Here is a 16,063-nt window from a genome sequence, read left to right as displayed (position 1 = left end):
CTTTGCATCCAACTGCTTGGTAATTTCTTCTTTAATCTTCACACTCATATCAGTTTTGAATTACCTCAACTTTTGCTTGACGGGAGGAAACGCTAGATCAGTGGGCAATTTGTGGATCACTAAATCAGTGCTCAAACCCGGCATGTCGTCGTACGACCATGCAAAAACATCTTTGTATTCGATGAGTGCTTTGATTAACTCTTCCCGTATCTTTGGCTCGAGATGGACACTTATTTTAGTCTCTCTAATATTATCTATGTTTCCTAAATTGACGGCTTCTGTTTCATTCAGGTTGGGTTTGGGTTTTTCTTCGAAGTGAATTAACTCCTTACTAATCTCTTCGAAGGCTTCATCTTCATCGTATTCTGATTCGTAGTCACAATCTACTTCTTGAACTATTATTTCGGATTCAGATTGATTTTTAAGACTGGGCTGAGGATTCCTCATGCATGCCTGTCATTAGAACCAGCGTAAAAAGAATTGTACATAAAAGAAAAGAAAAACAAAAGAAAAATTATTAGGAATGATAAAGAAAGGGAAACTGCATTTCATTGAAAGATGAAAAATAACGATGTTTGAACACTTCAAACAGACTGAACGATAAAAAAAATCTAGATTACAACCCTGGAATAACCCAGACAAAATGAAGGAAACTCAAAATAAACTACCAAGACTCCTTCCGAGTGGGGAGAGGAGTAGCCTTCCAATTGTTAAGCTTTGTTTTTGGCCCGAAAAATTGCACTTCCGCGTTGCTAGAATCCTCTCCAATTTCCACCATGTTCACACTGTCAAACAACTTCTCATATCTTTCAATTAACTCCTTGTCAGGATCAATCACAGAAATGGGAATTGCTGTTACTAGGCGACTTCTGGTACTGGACTTGACAAATGATTTGGAAAGATGTGGGACTGGCTTTGGGAGGACCCATGCCTTCTATTTTAGCTTTCTGGCCTTTCTTATGTCTGTGGTAGTGGGCTTGAATCCCAGACCAAATGTTCCTAAGTTTTCAGGAAGGGACACCGTCTGTATGATGCCTTGCAAAGATGAGCCCAAACCTTTACCGAGTACAAAACCATTCTTCAACATCTCATAGGCTACCATGACTGATGCGGCGGTTATCTTTGGATTTGGAATGTATTTCCCCTCCGGAACTTTCTCTACCAACATTGTATTAGAAACCTGGTAGACCCATGGTCCCTGGTCATCTTCTACTTCAATGACCGGTACAATGGCATTGCTGTGAGCGCATAAACTATCTTCCCCATGCACAACTATTTCCTGTCTATCCCATTCAAATTTGACTACCTAGTGTAGTGTTGATGGGATTGCTTTAGCAGCGTGGATCCATGGTCGACCCAATAACAAATTATAGGAAATAGCTATATCCAACACCTGAAACTCCATTGTGAACTCAACTGGCCCTATCGTCAGCTCCAGTACTATGTCCCCAACTGAATCTTTACCTCCGCCGTCAAATCCCCGCATGCAAATATTGTTCTTATGGATCCTCTCATCTTCTATTTTCAACTTGCTTAGAGTGGAGAGAGGATAGATGTTTGCGCTTGACCCATTGTCAATAAATACCCGGGTCGCCACAGAGTTCTCACATTTTACTGTGAGGTAAAGAGCTCTGTTGTGCTCAATACCTTCTACATGCAATTCATCACCGGAAAACGTGACTCTGTTTGCTTCAAAGATTTTGTTGGCTATTTTTTCCAAGTGATTCAGGGAGATCTTATCAGGAATGTGCGCCTCATTCAAGATCTTAATTAAAGCTTGACGGTGCTCATCCGAATGGATCAATAATGACAATATGGAAATTTGAGCAGGCATCTTTCTTAATTGTTCCACGATAGAGTAGTGTTGTAACTTCATCTTCCTAAAATATTCTTCTGCTTCTTCTTCAGTTACGGCTTTCTTTACTAGCGCTGAATTATCTTTATCTCTTCTTAACTCCTCGGGAGTAAAACACCTTCCCGAGCGGGTCAAACCCTGCGCTTCACAAACTTCTTCTTTGACTTCCTTCCCTTTATACATCACTGTTACCCGTTAATAATTCCATGGAATAGCCTTGCTGTTGATTATTGGTAACTGGGTTACCGACTTGATAATAACCCGATATGCGCGGGCACCTTCCACGATTATGACGGGTTTGCTGGCCTCTCCGGGTACAACCACCTTCATCTCTTCCTGTTTTGTTGCAACTTTTCTTGAAGACCCCTTCTCAACTGCTACAGATGGCCCAAAACTCTTTTTGCTCGACTTGAGCACCTACTCCTCACCTGCTAATTGTTCATCTGTCTTGTCTCCATTGGATTAAATCATCATGACAGTTTGTGATGGCTTCTTGGGTTCCCCTTCCTCATGCACTATTTCAATCATATTTGCCTCCTGATGGGCTGGCATCGGATTCCTGTTGATATTGGGTGCCTCGAGAGCTTGAAATTCAATTCTATTGGTATCAATAAGCTCCTGTATCGCACTTTTCAAGTGCCATCACTTTTCTGTATCATTACCCGGAGTACCAGAACAATACTCACAACTGATAGTATAGTCAAGATTCTTTATAGGAGGATTTGGCAGTTTGGACTGTATCGGCCTTAACATATCTAGCTGTTTTAGCCTGTGGAACAGACTAGTGTATGATTTTCCCAACTAAGTAAAGGTTTTCTTTTTCTGCAACCTTTCACCCTTGAATGCTTGACTAGGCTAGAAACTTGGTCCGGGAGTGTTTTGGTAGGCTCGTGGATGTGGATAAATATTTTGTAGGATGGGATCACGCCATTGAGTGTGGGCAGGAGGTTGGTTGTATGCTTGTGCATGGTGGACGGAAAAATGAGGTTCTGGTGGGGGATAGTAGTGTTGGGGTAGATTGTGGTGATAAGTTTGATGGTGGGGTCGAGGTTGATTGTGATGGTAAGGTGAACCTCTATATCCGGACCAAGTTCGTGAATCAACCATTGCTGCTTCCTCTCTCTTCTTCTTCCCATTCCCTCCTATGCCGCCCTGAATAGCCTGAGTAGTCGCTTTGATAGCCGAATTGCTCATAATTTTATTCGACTTGAGGCTCTCTTCTACCATGTCCCCCATCTTTACCACTTCATTGAATGACTTTCTCACAGCTGAGACCAAATGGCCATAGTAAGTAGGTTCCAAAGCCTGTAGGAAGTAATCTACTATCTCACTTTCCTTCATTGGGGGATCTACTCTTGTTGCTTGCTCCCTCCATCGGAAACCATATTCTCTGAAGCTTTCACTGTGCTTCTTCTCAAGTTTAGTCAAGGACTGTCGATCTGGAATGATCTCAAGATTGTATTGGAAGTGATAAGCAAATGCTTGCGCCAGGTCATCCCATGTGTACCATCTTCCATGGTCTTGGCGGGTATACCATTCCAATGTTGATCCACTCAAACTCTGACTGAAGTAAGCCATTAACAATTCATCTTATCTTCTCGCTCCCCTCATTTTGCTGCAAAACCCCCTCAAGTGGGCTACTGGATCACCATGCCCGTTGTATAGATCGAACTTGGGCATCTTGAAATCTGCCGGTAATTGCACATTCGGGAACAGACATAGGTCCTTGTAGGCCATGCTTACTTGCCTTCCCACCCCCCGCATGTCTCTGAATGATTGTTATAAGATTTTAACTTTCCTGAACATCTCCTTATGTTCGATATATTTGACTGGTTTATCATCTTTTATCGGGAGGTCAAAGTGAGGAGTATAGGAATGGGTTTCTGGAGCTTTGAAAGTGGGCTCTGAGGGGTAGTATTGGTTGTCCTGGGCCTGGAACATAGGCTTGCTAGGAGATTTGTGGAGTGTAGCTGGTGGAGGAGCTACGAAGACAGGAGTTACTGGTGGAGGAGGGTATGGAATTGGTTTAGGGGGTAGAGATTGTGGTGTATGAGAAGTGGTGCCCCGGTAGTGTTGGTAAATGGGAAAGTTCGGGAATAGATCGGTGGCAGGATGATCCTGAGTTTGAGCCGGTGGTGGAGTGAAGGTAGGGTTAGCCGGGTAACCGGATGGCAGTTGTCCTTTAGCCCAGGCCCGATACATTTCGTCCATTTGTTGTTTCAATTTGTACATCTCTTCTTTCATGGCGTTAACGTCCAACTCTTCTCCTTCGATGACACTGGTGTCTACATCTAGGACAGACATGATTATTTCTCCTTTGGATCTGGTTTGGTATGGGTGGGTTGCCAGTATGCTTAGGTGAACTAACTGCTTAAATTCTGGAATAACAACCAAACTTGTTAGTGATTAGAGTTTTAACAAATAAGCAACCACACATAGGAATGCAATGCACCTAGGCAATTAGTCATTTCTATCATGTATTTTGCTCGGTTGCTTGTGTCATCCCAGGTTTTCCTGACCTTTCCCTTTTATTGTCACTCACACCTATCTTTTATTCCCCTCCCTTTTTTTGTTTTATTCTTTTCTTTTGGTTGTGGTTGAATCCTATGAAGATTGCCTACGTATCATGACCCTGCATGAATCAGACCGAGCGTAGTTTTGGGGTACAAGTAATAAAACACTTTTTTTTGGATGTTCGAATTTTCACGAAAAGCAACTATTTTGATTATAACGACTCAAACTAACGGACTTTGATGAAAGGAAAAACAAGCCAACATATTACAACAGAAGAAAATACAAATTTGAAAACAAATTGATTGACTCCAAGAGAAAGAAAATACAAACTCAAGTGAAAATCACGAACATAAGTGCCTCAACTGTTCCTGGGGTCCGCGGGACATCATTTGGTCTCGCCTCGGGCCGACATGCTAAATCCCCTTGGAGTGGTAGAGTCTTTCCATTATCCGATGGACAAAGGTCATCACAGTGGCAAAAAACATAGATCTAGTCATATCCTCACAACTACTGCACTTCATTGTGATGTAGTCAGTGATCTTTCTGACTCTTTCTCTTATGACACCCTTTTCTTGCAACAAACGCCCAATCTGTCGTGCCCTGGCTTCCAGAGTTTGTTCGACTACTTGATTTTGTTCTTGAAGTTGTTGCAAATCTCTTTCCAAATGTTTTCTTTCACCCTTGAATTCTTTTGCCTGTTTGATCATTTTCTCCTCAATGGTGACGACCCTTTTCTTTAACCCCGCAACCTCATTGTCATCTTTCTTTTAATTGTTTGACCGAGCGTGCTCGTTCTTCCGCAATTCTAGCCAATTGATTTCGAGACCTGGCTAGTTCACCTTCTGCTTTGTTCAGATCAAAACTATATTCACCCACTTTCTGCCTCAGGTTATATATGAGATTTTCATCTTTGGCACTTTTGACAGGATTTTCTGCCGCTATTTCATTTTCTCAATCTGGGCTCGAAGGGACTTATTTTCTTTAGCTAGCCTTTTCTTTTCACCCTCATCCGCCGCTACTTGTAAGCCATTCTCGAATTGAAGGACTTTGACTTTCTTTCCAAGCTTTCCAATTGTGGCCCTGTACTCATTTTCTTTGGCCAACCAAGCCCACGGTTCTTGCGATGCCTCGATGAATTCCTGAATGTGCGGTTTTTTGGCCGGTCTTTCTAGTTCGGACCTTGCAGTGTTCTTCTTTCTATACCAGGCAAGATAGGCGGGTGAGACCTCGTCTCTAGATAGGTCCCATACTCGAGGGTTCGCCGTCAATTACTGGCACTCGTTCTAAATAGAATGAACTGTTTATTCGTGAAATTGGCCGTCGGAGCTAATCTTAACCGCGTAAATACTGAGATATTCATCTGGATGCATCACCTGACACCTTCCCAATTGTCTCATCACTCGGTAGGGAGCGTAAGGTTGAATACCTCGAAGACCCATTAGAAGGATGTAAGGACCAATGGCGGGTATATACACAATTTCTTCAATAGGAAGCCAACCTAGTGTTCATTCTATTTGTCCCGTAGTGATGGTGCGAAGGCGGGCTATCCATTCTCCAAACCCCTCCGGTAACTTGAACCCTGAAATCCTTGTGTCGAACTCTTCAATGCAACTTTTCTCTGCAGACCCATAACTCATATACTGAGGGTGGTGACACAGGTGTTCTATCATCCACATTTGTAGTAGCAAATTGCATCCCTCAAAGAAATCTGCCCCAGCTTTACAAGTTGTAAGAGCTCGGTATATCTTAGATATTATCATAGGGGCAAGGGTGCTCTTGGCATTGGTAATTAAGACATTGACGACTCCAGCCTCCCGCAGATCGGTATTCCCATCTTTCCGGGGAAACACCACAAGGCCTAAGAAATCTACCATGAAAGCGAAACACCTATGTTCATCCCATTTTGCTTGGTTCCCTTTGTTACAAACCCTGCTTTCCGGATTATTGAACCCTCCTATATGTCCGTACCTCCGGTATATAAAATGTAGAGTGGAAAAACCACCCTCCAACTCGGGATATGGGACTTTTTTGCTTATTTTTAACAAATACATGAATTTGTGAGAGTTAACGGCTCTTGGAGTGTTCAGATACTTATGCCTCAGACCTTCAGTACTTCCCATGTAACCTGCTATCTCCTACAAGGTGGGTGTAAGTTCAAAATACGAGAAATGCAAGACGTTGTGAGCCGGGTCCCAAGATGTGACCAACGCCTTTATGATGTCTCCCCTAGGCCTTATCTTCATCAACTCGGTGAGACCTCCCAAATGCAGATTGACCTTATCTTGCTCTGACTTGCCCAGATCTTCCCACCACATACGCAACTCCAAAGAGATTTTGTTCATAATTGGTACCGGTAAATTCTGACTCGTGCTCATTCTGGATGTTTATTAGGGTGTTTAGGAAAAATTTAAGACTTATTTGACCCAAAAATAAAATTAACACACATTTTATCAAAATAAAATAAAAACCCGGTTTTGCAAATACGGCCTTTCAGCATTTTGAGAACGATGATTTTAAGGTTGTGTCGGCTAACCATCCAAAACTTTGAAAAATAACCAAAGGTGGATGCTCATGCAAAAGCAACCTTCCGGTGCCCTTTTGGGGACATTCGGCTATTTTAAAAGAATGGCATTACTTTAATTATTTTCAAATGAAAAATAAATTTTTTGTTCTTTTTGGGATATTTTGCAAAATAGGGCAGTTGGACCCGATGGGGGTTGCCTACGTATCCCTCATCCGGTGAGAATCAAACTGGCGTAGTTCGGGCAATTTTGACAAAACAAAAGACCAACTTTTTTTCTTTCCTGGAAAACAATAAAAATTCTCTTTTTGTTTTTTTTTTCAAATTTTCGGCAGAGTTTTGGTATATTTTGGGATATAGATATTCATAACAGGTAGTTACCTCCCTTAGCCCTCACACTGTTATTTTCTTTTCCAAACTCTTTCCTTTTATTCAAAAGCCGGTCATCATGCAAATCCGAAACAAATAAATGCACAAGTAGCAAGTAAGATGCATCAGGATGGTCTTTTTCATTTTTGGTACATCTGTCCTAGACAAACACAACCCCTGTGTTGAGTCTCCAAAGTAAAAATGCACGTGACGCAGACAAACGTTCCTACTAGGGATCCGACATGAGGTCTTGTTATACCAGGTTTAAAACCTGGGTTTATTTGTTCTAGACCTGGCTTACCCAAGCAGACAACTCGAGCCGATGGGGGGACTGCGTACCGGTAACCAAAAGATCATCTGGCTTTGCAACTTGTCCGAACCTTGTTCTATTTGGAATAGGATAGTAACAGAAAGAAGTTACGACCAGCATGCACTCCTCACGAGAGGGAAGAGAGGGATTTCGTAGCAGTTTATATATACAGTTCAGATAATATCAAAGCGGTAAAAAGCAACATTTAGCACATTAGGCCCAACCACGAACAAAATCAGATAAAGCTAAATATAACAATTTATCTAAGCTCGAATTGTAAACCCTGAACCAGAAATTCTGGGTTCGGTCGCCAGAGCTGTCACCCCTCCTTTTTACCTATACTCCCGAGGGTGTAAGGGAGTTTTTTGCAATTTAAGTGACAATCGAAACAGGATGATATTTATTAAAATTCAGAGTCGCCACTTGGGATAATTTATGGTGTCCCAAGTCACCGGTTTAAAATCCCAAATCGAGGAAAAGAATGACTCTGTTTAACAGTCCGCGAACCAGAAATTCGGGTAAGGAATTTTGTTAACCCAAGAGAAGGTGTTAGGCATTCCCGAGTTTCGTGGTTCTAGCACGGTCGCTAAACTGTTATCAATGGTTCAATTATCTGATTTTAAAACCACTATAAACCTATGTGTATTTTTACTTTAAACCGCTTTTATTTAATTAATTAAAGGAAGATTGCAACGCCATTTAAAAAATATTTTAAACCACATCACATAAATACACCCGCAGTTCGCAACACATTTCAGCTAACGTTGAGATTTGGATTTGGGTCACATAAATGTGCACCCAAGTTTAGGAAGGTAAATTATTAAATAGCGCGCCTAAAGCAACTACGCATTAGCAACTGTGTGAGGGCCATGGAAATTCAACTAGGTGGCACGCCTCGAATTCTAAGGATCAAAACAAGATTAATTAAATGAGGGCCATGCAATTGTCATTCTTGTTTGGCATGACGCACCTCAATTCTAATTTAAAAAAAAAATTAATTATATTTAGAAGGGCCATGAACTATTTATGTTGTCTACTATAGCACATCTCCAAAAAGTCAAGCTAATTAATAAAACTCAAGAAATTCAAAAAGCCTTTTATGCCAAGTTTGAACTTACGCTGTAAGAACAAATAATTAAAAGTCTAATCATCTTTCAAACCTTGGCCCAAAAAGGAGCCCAATTGCTTATTGCACATGCTACTGAATTAATGATTTTTGATGACTTAAACTAAATTACACATGCAGCCCAACATTTAAAATGTAGGCAGCTGTAGTGTTGGGACTCAAGATAGAACCCTTGCGAGAACTCAAGACTGCACATAGCCCTTTAGAAATAAATATTGATCCCATGAAGCACACATGATAGCAAGAACTGTTGTTGTCTATTTCCAAATGATTTCAAGGTTTTGGGACCAAATTAAACCCAAATCTAACAAGGTAAGAGGAGATGTTAATGTGTGGATCCTAGATCGAGTCCCTGCGAGCTCAAATTAATCCAGCTATAGAAATTGGATCCCAAACTTATTATGTTTATTTAAGATGCTCTTCAAATAATACCAACAGTCCCGTCTTTGAATTTTTGATTACCTAAATGGGGAACAATAAAAAAAACTGATTTGTAGGAAAATTAAAACAAACTGATAGATAAATCAAATTATATTTATCATGAATACATGACTAAACCTCACACGTCAACCAATTCTACATTTAACAATATACCAAAATACTTTAAACATAATAGAATATACATCATTCACTTTCACCTCTAACTTATAATTATCGTAATAGCTATTCTAATACAAATTCACCTACAAAAAAGAGCACCTATTTCAACCAAAATTAGAGCTAAAACTCAGGTGTTTGAAGAAGTACGTTGCTACATTACCTTGACAGTTCCAAAATACCATATCCTTAGCTAACATGGTTTAATCACAACACTTAACTAAGGGTCAATATTTTTATCAAGTTCCTTGCCGCAACAGTCCAAAACCAACTATAACAACAAGAACTTCAGAAGCAAGTAAAATTATCGCAAAGGCTATACTAACTTCAATAGAGGCAAGTTCACTAAATAGCTCCCATGTGAGCATACAACATGTCAATTAACTAAAAAAAATGAAACTAAACTAATAGATTTGAATGTGCAGAAGCCACATTTGGAACTCCGAATTTCATTTCATTTCAATATCAAAACCTCATGTGAGATAAATCTAGGAACATGTACCTGTAATATGAAATGTAGGAAAGAAAATGAATATCAGTAACCAAGAAGCACAACAGTAAAAACTCAGCAACCAACAGAACCAATTTGAACAGAAAATTTATATGCAGTAAGCCCAGAAAGGTTTGATCGAACAATGAACTTCAACACATCAAACCAGACTTTCACAAACCCATCTCAAACTATGTTTAACACCAGATGATTTAAATGTTCTTTCAGAGATTGAAAAGTAACAAAATATGTACAAATGATCAATGAAACAGTAAAAACAGTACAACCTTTTAATTTTTCAGATTATTTCTCTTCAATCTCCTCTGTTTCTTTTCTCACTGGATTTCTATCTCTCTTCTTTTCTCCTCACTCCTTTTTCAGAGTATTCAACACTCAGTCCCCTCCCTTTTGTATGAACTTAGTATCTATATATAGGCATTCAACTTAGTGCATTTACCACTATCAATTCAACTTTTCATTTCTTTAATCATCCACTCAATTGTCCACTCAATTATCCACTCAATTAGTGCAATCCTAACCCTACCATCCACTAGAAACTTCTTAAGTAGGTAAACACTTGAATTAAACTTACATTAATTAGTCGATTATTATACACATTTAACCAAACTCAAGCTAATCCTTAAATTAACTGACTAAATTATTAAACAAGATATGATTTCCAAATTCTAAACATACTGACCACGCAAACTTATGAAACTAAGAAAAAATTCACCAAACATTCTGAAAAACAAAACAACGAACAGAAAATAGTTTATATCAGAAGACTGGTCGAGTTTTCAATTCAAATCGACCAGAGAAAAGAAAAAGAGATGGGGAAAGCCGAACAATAGAATAATACTAACGAGAATAAACACAAACTATGAAAGAACTCACCGGCCAGGCTCGAACTTGGAATTGACACTCTGAATCAACCTAAAATAATATCAAACATTTGTTCTTGGTGGATAACAAACGAGCGTCATTATTTTGTGATGAAACAGGCTTGAATAAGCCAAGAAATCTAGCAAAATGAACTTTCATGCACTAGTCAGACTTTAGGGTTCTAAGGCTCGAACTCAGATTTGATATTCAAAGAGTTCTGGATACATCCGAGGGAAACTAATGATATATTGGGCATGAGGGGGTTATGTAGGTTATGTGGTGTTAGTTTGGGGTCGATTGGAAGTGGTTCCGCCACCTGAGAAAGTTAGGGCGGCGCTATGGTTCATCCCTTCGAATCAATATACGAAGGGCTCCAGGGATGTTCGAAGGTAACGGGTTACGGATTTGGGAAGAGGGGAGTGAAGGGGTTCGAATCGATATTATGCAAATATGACGTCAATGAGAGGAAGTAAGGATCCCTATCCGATATGTTATTAATAGAGAAGGAGTAAGTGCGAGACATAAGTTAAGACAAATAACCCAAGAAAGATTTCACGGAATATTGACATGAGAATGGGCCAACGAGTAGTTAGTAATTGATTCAGGAAGAGCCTAGTCACAACTAGACAAGAAGTTACAGACAAAACAGCAGATCATGCAAGATAAATGTAGTAAACCCTAACATGGAGAATTTAGCCCAGCAGTTATGACATTGTAATACTTTAGATATATTCATATAGGAGTTGGAGAAGTTAAAAAGGTACTGTATGAGTGTTATAGAAATAAAAGAGAGTGTCACTAGGAAGACAGTCAAAATATCAGTCTAGACGCAACCCCAAAAGCACAAGGGCGTGAAGATAAGTAACTATAGATAAGTATAGGCAAGGAAGCACAACAAAAGATCCGACGAGTATACGAAATAATAAGCTCGCATCTTTACAAGAGTCTGAGGATCCTCCCTAAGTACTACAATGAAGGACTAGCTGAGGAAATGAGGAAGAAGGCTTCAACCTAAGCACAGTGACCTAATGAAGAAATGGTCATGTAAAAGCAGTCTCACAACAAAAAATTGTATTCCCTCCAAAAGAAAGTGTCACCTACCGTGACTAATGAACGGCGAGAAAGAACGAAAGTAATATTCGAGATTGTATGAGTTGCAAAAAAATTCTGGCATGTGTGGGAACTAGGATGAGTTAAGTATTTACCAAACAAGGGGCAACAAGACTAGGAAAAGTAATTGCACACATTTAAAGAAAGCTGAGATAAAACGAAGAGAATTATTCGATCAATGATCCAGAGTTAGTACGTTATGGATACACTAAAGATTTTGGAGCATTATCCTTGTTGACACTCATACAGACATAGAAGACTCTGGTATAAGATAAAAAGAAGAATTGAGCCCAGGACATAGACAAGGATTGAATTGTTAGAAGATTGTATCGTGGATATTCCATAATGCCCATGAAAGGCTAAGGTAATAACTGATACCATGAGCCACATATCGGAAGATACCTTAAGCCTACATGAAGGCTGATTGGAAGGAAGAGGAAGCTAAAAGAATTACAACACCCAAGTAAATCAGGAGTCTGATTATTGAACCTAGAAAAATTATAGAAGTTGTGCTTGATAATATGACCAAATCACTCTTAATATCAGATATTCAAGAGAAATAACACAATGACCATAATATATAATGGATCTACAAGAAAGCCAGTTAGAAGAAGTACCAGCCTCATAAGAAGTCATTCGAATCTCCCACCGGATTCTATATGCATCAAAGGTTCAAGTATTATAACAGAGCTTCAGGTTGTGAAGATAAATTATGCCTAATGGGAAGAGAGGTTATAACAGAGATAGAAAAATGCGAGGCAATATTTTAAGGTAAGTAAGGAAAAGGTGAACAACATACAAGATACTCAAATACAAAAGGTTATGAATAGCTCATACTGCAGAAAAGAGACTATAAGTGCGGGATTTAGTATCCAAGAATGATAGCAGCGTCGTCAGTGGTATACCTTCCATCCTATGGTTTCTAAGTACCAAAAGGTCTAATTAGAGAGTAAAAGAAAAGTTAGAGATGATGTGATGTCTCGATGTTCCAGAAAAACATAAGGAAATCGGTCGCAAGCTAATGTATGATGTAATGATAAGGTTTTAGAAAGACAGGAGTAAGGATAAGAGAAGGGCAAGTGAGAAGATGACGAAAATGGATAAGTCCTCGGGATTAAGCTAGTGAAAACAAAGAGCTGATGGTTCCTCTAAGTTATAGAAAGCTCAGTCTAATCTGAATGAACTCAAAGGCGTCTAAGACTAGTAGCATTTAGAAGAGATGGAATGTTGCCTTAGTAATAGAATAATAATGTAATTGTGATAGATAAAGGATGACGTGTGGGCCTTCGATTGAGTAACGATCTAACAAAGAAAAGAAAGAGATCTCATGAATTGGATATGATTAAAAATACCCACACAAGGTGAATCGCATTGGGATGCTATAAAGTACGGTTATGGAAGTATAGTATTAGCCCTAGGGGGATCAATCTAATTACTCTAGATGCCCCAATCAGACGTGAACCCTAGCGGCGGTATTACATAAGAGATCAAGTTATCAGTGTTAGATGCTGGATCAACGTTAAGGTGAATCAACAATAGATGGATAAAAGTTCAACATTATGAGATAATTAAGCCATCAGTTTTAAGGATAAGCAACGAGAGTAACCTAGAGTTTGTTGCAGACCATGATAACGATAAATAAAAGTAAGAGTTATGATATAGTATGACCTATGTAGATGCAGCAAAGTCATACAAATGGATAACTAGGTCTATGAAATAAGATATGGACATATTCGAAAGCTCTACAAAATACCGAGCAAAGAACGTCAGTATACCCATAGATGCCCAGAGAGGTATCTTATTAAGCCTTGAATATGTTTACAAATTAAGGCCTAGAGATTCGCTAAAACTTGAAGGAAAAGGAGAGAAAAGATGCTAGGCACACTTACAAAGTCAGTATCGTAGAGGTTGCATGATAGTAGGTAGCAACAGATACAAGATTGGAAGGAATTCGATCACAAGCCATGGCGTGGAAAGAGGCCTAAAGGGGGGATATGATCTCTGTAATACTATCATTATTTTGATCAACAGTGTCATACATGTATTACATCTTACTCATAATGATTCATTAGCTCTCTTCTTATTTTCCGCTAATATCTATGTCTATCACTTTATTCTGAAAACTCGAACAAGACATTCTTTTGCTTTTAGCTCCCCTTGCTCTATCCATTGGCTCTTTGAATTGACTAACATTCTCTCTCTACTAGGGACGGGAGCCACACTAAGATAATATTTATCTCGTCAAGGCTTCCAGTGCCTATCTTTGTAGTACTCATATCTAGATGTACTATTTGAGAGTGCATCATCTGGGTATTTCACAAGGAGATCTATTAGCACCTTTATTATATCCTTCGGAAATGTTAACTAACACAAACAATCTATACACCATTTTGGGTTACTCTAACTCCAGCCGGATCTTGATATCCCGTCTTTTCTCAAGCCATATTTGTTAGCTTCCATAGGGCATAGCTGAAATTAGTGTGTTCGATTGTACATACATCTGTTACTGTTAAAGATAACTCAGAATTCTTATATCTCTCTTTTTGACTGGTAAATAATGATTGTCTTCATTAACTGGGTATGTCGTACTTTTCTTCACCTTGCATCTTTTCCTTGCTGAAACTTGTGTCTACATTCCAATTCTTTTATTCCTTTTTACCGTAAGCGTGGATAAATATTTTTGCCTTTAAAGCTACTTATCAAGAACCTTACACCTTTTAGTAGACGCATGTTTTGTTGAAGACCTCACATTTAGTCATTATAAGCATGATGCAAAATCGAGTTCCTCTGACTCAACTCTTCCAGGACTATATATCTGTACCACTTCTATCACGACCCAAATCGATGGGCCGTCACGAGCACCCAATCCCTTACTCAATCGAGGATGAATGTAATGTATCTTTCTTATTACATCATCATAGGTAAGTGGGTTAGAAGGGGCGTCATGAGATAACCAGCATGAACATGAGGGAATATCCGACATAGAATGACCCAACCTGATATAGAAACTCATACATATGACATACGGGACTATAAGTCCTATGTGATCCATTATATATTTAAAATATAGCAAGGCCATATAAGTATCCGTATACATGACATCTGTCTAAAATCCTCTAAGAATACATACTTATCATAAAGGTTGGGACAGGGCCCCGCCATACCAAACAATATGTGTCTAAATCATATTGACCAAACAAGCAACTCCGGAGCAAATGTAGCGCACCAATATCTTCCGCTGGGCTTATAGTGTACTTGGAGGACTCTCGACCTATCTATCGAGACCTGCAGGTATGAAATGTAGTGTCCCCAAGAAAAAGGGACATTAGTACAAATAATGTACCGAGTATGTAAGGAATGAAAATCAGTAAATAATAGACATGAGAGAAACATGGAGTAAAAGACTCAACATGTGAGTCTGAATAGATCTATGAATCACTTAATACTTATAATGCCATGTATATGCGTATAAATATCATACCATCATATCATCTCGTCCACTGTGGGCAAATCATAACCGTATATCAGTTGATCAGGTGGTGGTGCGTATATAATGTCATAACCTTTTCACATATCCCATAAACATATATACCCATATATAACACCATATGGTCATGGGTAAATGTACATGTATATATGAATGCAATGCATGAGAAAGTACGTTAATAAAATCTCTCGGAACGTCATAAGACCATTATGCTTTTGATTAATATCATGAAGTAAACTTTATCAATATACGTATTTTCTGAGATCCGTGAACAGGAGATGTAATAATAAGACATATGAGAATTCAAGAACATAGGTAACCTTAATACTTCTATCAATAGAGTCATTTATGGAAGTTGTGCATTTGCTCGTTTCGTTTGTGTCGTATAGATCATGCCAAAGTGAAAGAAGGGATAGCCTTAATATACCTCAGCCGATTCTCTTGACAATCCATCTAACACATGTCAATTGCCACAATAGGTAACGGCGGATCAAAGTATGGGAAATTTCGTATGATATTCTTGAAAAGGATTGCACTGTACTCCCTTAGAATCGCTATATCCCGTTGCTATTACACAGTATAATTTCATATGAAATTTTGTGTAAGACCATTACTTTTCTGAATATGACCAACTTTAATTTATGATTTTAGAGAAGCCTCACGTTACCACTGCAAATTTTTGAGCTAGTCATGTTACCTTGTAAATTTATATCCATCTCTCTTAAAATGAATTAAAGATCTATGACTAAGCTTTCAAAAGGTGATGACTAAGCCTTATCAAGTGACTTTTAAGAGTCATCAA

The sequence above is a fragment of the Nicotiana tabacum genome, chromosome 1 (assembly GCF_000715075.1).
Source record: "Nicotiana tabacum cultivar K326 chromosome 1, ASM71507v2, whole genome shotgun sequence".
NCBI lineage: Eukaryota > Viridiplantae > Streptophyta > Magnoliopsida > Solanales > Solanaceae > Nicotiana > Nicotiana tabacum.
Note: the sequence above shows the minus strand (reverse complement) of the source record.